Source organism: Branchiostoma floridae, chromosome 2, assembly GCF_000003815.2.
Source record: "Branchiostoma floridae strain S238N-H82 chromosome 2, Bfl_VNyyK, whole genome shotgun sequence".
Taxonomy (NCBI): domain Eukaryota; kingdom Metazoa; phylum Chordata; class Leptocardii; order Amphioxiformes; family Branchiostomatidae; genus Branchiostoma; species Branchiostoma floridae.
In genome coordinates this window covers 4517129-4521953 of record NC_049980.1, presented here as the reverse complement: position 1 = coordinate 4521953, position 4825 = coordinate 4517129, and positions in this window count along the sequence as shown.

Sequence of the window (4825 nt, the reverse complement as noted above, 5' to 3'; positions counted from 1 at the left end):
CCCTTACATTTCAAATCTCATTCCAGCCATTACGGGAAAATCTCAATGTCACTGACAGAGACAACTACCGCCCGATACACGGGCATACTTACCTCATAGGCCCTGTCAGAAGTTGGTGGGGTCACGTGGTCTTTTGGTTACGTGTGCAACGCATGCCGAGTGCGTGCCCTCAGTCGGTTTTTGTCGCAAAATCGCACTTCGGGTACCTTCCGCATCTGTCGGAAATCACCGTCGGAACTTTCCGCTCTCACTCGGGTTCTTCGGGTCACGCACGGAACACCGACCCGGGCGCTTCAGCACGAGCGATCCGACAACAATACCTTCGCCTACCGCCGAGGGGCTGACCGCACTCTCGGACCTCTCTCTCATTTAACAAAAGTGGTGTCGACGTGCGGTTTTCGGCATCATATTCGTCACTAATCTACCTACCCGGGATATTACTGTGATTTTGGACACCGCTTTTGTTTTGTTTTCTATATCATCTCAAAGTTGGGACATACAAACATGGCGAACGTACCTTGAAAGTGACCTTCTTTCAGCGAAATTTCTAGAAACCACACCGACTGACAAAGATGGTGCCTTCCTTTTACGCCCCTCTAACGTTTCCGCATGGAAAACAATTTACGGCGCATGTTTGGACATGTCTGAGAGGCAAAGTTTCGCCGAAATTTTGAATCGGCAAATCGAGCCGCCATTTTTCCAAATGCCGCACATCAGGCGTTTTGTCGTAAATGGACCAGACCAAATTCTGACAGGTGTGTGCCCGTGCGATAGCGGTTTCCAGTTCGATCAGTTATCCGATCTGTTGAGTTCTCGAAAGACTGCTTTTACGGCGCCTAGATGGATTTTTACATACATTTCGCTGTTACAAAAATACCAGTTCGTCTGTATTAGATCGGCGTGAAGTTAAGCGTGTCCTGATTAAATTGTTCTTGGATTTTCGTCCAATTGTGGTCACAATATACAACCTACCTTGGGCGCTATTTGCAAACTACGAGTAGCTTACAACAGTGCCTTCATGATTTTGTTCGGTTTTACAACGGCTTCATGTGCTAAGTGTTTATTTTATGGAGCTTTTGAAGCTAGGAGAAGAAATTTCACACATCATCCGGTTATTCTATTCAGAAGCCTTCAATCATAGTGCATTTTGGAGACATCAAAACAACATTACCTTAATTTAAATATACTGGCTAAGCCTACTCAATATTTTACTGTATACGTGTGTATTTGTATTCTTGTCCTGTGTGTTTTTACATTCATTGTTGTCCTTTTAAATGGGCATAGTGCCTGACATAAGGCTGAAATAATAATACGTTAGTAATACAGATCGTTAGTAGATATCAATTTGCACAACCATGAGCTTATAGCTTTCATCATTATGCACATGAAAAACATAGTTTCATTGCAGTGGTATGTGCCAAAGTGCTGTATTTTGTCATAGAAAAAAATAATATTAGGGGCAATAAAACCTGTTGACGTCAACCATATGGCCCCAAAAATCAGATTTAGAATTCTTTCGTGCCCATCTATCAAGCATTGACATCCTCTTTATTGACATATAAACGCAACACATTTAAAATCAACATACAAGATGAGTTTAAAAGACGAAGAAACCTAGGCCAACCCCTTAATCAGAAAAATAACAATTCTGGAGGGCGCAAGGTAAAACCTCAGGTGTGCATCCGACTTTGTAATACATATAGTATTGCACAACGTCACATTGATTTATTTGATTGAGGGTCTTGGGGAGTTTTGTAGACGACTGAATGCTTTTTGATGCGATTGGGGCTAACGGGTACTTTATCGTATAATGGTACGTATCTATCGGCAAATAACAGTCCCGTCTGGAGTGGAATGTCCCTTTAAATATCAAATTTATATCTACTAGATCTCTCTCTCTCTCTCTCTCTCTCTCGAACTCTCTCTCTCAAACTCTCTCTCTCGAACCCTCGAACTCTAAAGCAGGCATGAAATAAGAGAATAACATAGCAAGATACTTCAGGTGTGCACTGTGGTCGCATAACACAGTGTTTATGGGCGACCCCCGTGGACAAAAGTAGGTCGGGCACGAAATAGTACGTCGCCGCTCTTGAAAAGCCATAGAATTTTTATTGTGCACGACAGCGAGTTGGAAACTGTGGTGGATAGTAGAGGAATGCGTAAGTTTTGAGGCTGTATGACGTGAGTTTCGATGTTTTTTTTGATGCTGGGTAGAATTTGGCGCACGAATCCTGTTCCCGCTACTGCTGTGTGTCAGCTGCAGTATGGTGACCTCCGCTGGGGGTCATTTCAAAGTGTTCTTTGTGGGAAAACAAGTGGGCTCCACAAAATTTTGTATATTCTACCCTGAACTCGAACATTAATTCGTTTTTTTTTTCAATTCTTGTTAATTAAGTTGGGAAGGTCGCTTGGTAAGAAGTCGGAAGATGCAAACCGCAAAATGTTGTGATACTTCCTTCTCGAGATATTCTTGAGCATATGGGCTCTGTTTAGGCGCAACCGCTAGCTCCTTTTTTTGGAACACCGCCGGTCACGTCACCGGGTAGGTGGGTGACTTACGGACGCGATTGTAGCTTGGGCTTCAAGTTCCGGCCGTGCAAGCTTGGTATGGTTGGAAAGGCCTCTTAGTAAGGAATCGAAAGATGCAAACCGCAAAATGTTGTGATACTTCCTTCTCGAGATATTCTTGAGCATATGGGCTCTGTTTAGGCGCAACCGCTAGCTCCTTTTTTTGGAACACCGCCGGTCACGTCACCGGGTAGGTGGGTGACTTACGGACGCGATTGTAGCTTGGGCTTCAAGTTCCGGCCGTGCAAGCTTGGTATGGTTGGAAAGGCCTCTTAGTAAGGAATCGAAAGATGCAAACCGCAAAATGTTGTGATACTTCCTTCTCGAGATATTCTTGAGCATATGGGCTCTGTTTAGGCGCAACCGCTAGCTCCTTTTTTTGGAACACCGCCGGTCACGTCACCGGGTAGGTGGGTGACTTACGGACGCGATTGTAGCTTGGGCTTCAAGTTCCGGCCGTGCAAGCTTGGTATGGTTGGAAAGGCCTCTTAGTAAGGAATCGAAAGATGCAAACCGCAAAATGTTGTGATACTTCCTTCTCGAGATATTCTTGAGCATATGGGCTCTGTTTAGGCGCAACCGCTAGCTCCTTTTTTTGGAACACCGCCGGTCACGGCACCGGGTAGGTGGGTGACTTACGGACGCGATTGTAGCTTGGGCTTCAAGTTCCGGCCGTGCAAGCTTGGTATGGTTGGAAAGGCCTCTTAGTAAGGAATCGAAAGATGCAAACCGCAAAATGTTGTGATACTTCCTTCTCGAGATATTCTTGAGCATATGGGCTCTGTTTAGGCGCAACCGCTAGCTCCTTTTTTTGGAACACCGCCGGTCACGGCACCGGGTAGGTGGGTGACTTACGGACGCGATTGTAGCTTGGGCTTCAAGTTCCGGCCGTGCAAGCTTGGTATGGTTGGAAAGGTCTCTTGGTAAGGAATCGAAAGATGCAAACCGCAAAATGTTGTGATACTTCCTTCTCGAGATATTCTTGAGCATATGGGCTCTGTTTAGGCGCAACCGCTAGCTCCTTTTTTTGGAACACCGCCGGTCACGGCACCGGGTAGGTGGGTGACTTACGGACGCGATTGTAGCTTGGGCTTCAAGTTCCGGCCGTGCAAGCTTGGTATGGTTGGAAAGGCCTCTTAGTAAGGAATCGAAAGATGCAAACCGCAAAATGTTGTGATACTTCCTTCTCGAGATATTCTTGAGCATATGGGCTCTGTTTAGGCGCAACCGCTAGCTCCTTTTTTTGGAACACCGCCGGTCACGGCACCGGGTAGGTGGGTGACTTACGGACGCGATTGTAGCTTGGGCTTCAAGTTCCGGCCGTGCAAGCTTGGTATGGTTGGAAAGGTCGCTTGGTAAGGAATCGAAAGATGCAAACCGCAAAATGTTGTGATACTTCCTTCTCGAGATATTCTTGAGCATATGGGCTCTGTTTAGGCGCAACCGCTAGCTCCTTTTTTTGGAACACCGCCGGTCACGGCACCGGGTAGGTGGGTGACTTACGGACGCGATTGTAGCTTGGGCTTCAAGTTCCGGCCGTGCAAGCTTGGTATGGTTGGAAAGGCCTCTTAGTAAGGAATCGAAAGATGCAAACCGCAAAATGTTGTGATACTTCCTTCTCGAGATATTCTTGAGCATATGGGCTCTGTTTAGGCGCAACCGCTAGCTCCTTTTTTTGGAACACCGCCGGTCACGGCACCGGGTAGGTGGGTGACTTACGGACGCGATTGTAGCTTGGGCTTCAAGTTCCGGCCGTGCAAGCTTGGTATGGTTGGAAAGGCCTCTTAGTAAGGAATCGAAAGATGCAAACCGCAAAATGTTGTGATACTTCCTTCTCGAGATATTCTTGAGCATATGGGCTCTGTTTAGGCGCAACCGCTAGCTCCTTTTTTTGGAACACCGCCGGTCACGGCACCGGGTAGGTGGGTGACTTACGGACGCGATTGTAGCTTGGGCTTCAAGTTCCGGCCGTGCAAGCTTGGTATGGTTGGAAAGGCCTCTTAGTAAGGAATCGAAAGATGCAAACCGCAAAATGTTGTGATACTTCCTTCTCGAGATATTCTTGAGCATATGGGCTCTGTTTAGGCGCAACCGCTAGCTCCTTTTTTTGGAACACCGCCGGTCACGTCACCGGGTAGGTGGGTGACTTACGGACGCGATTGTAGCTTGGGCTTCAAGTTCCGGCCGTGCAAGCTTGGTATGGTTGGAAAGGCCTCTTAGTAAGGAATCGAGAGATGCAAACCGCAAAATGTTGTGG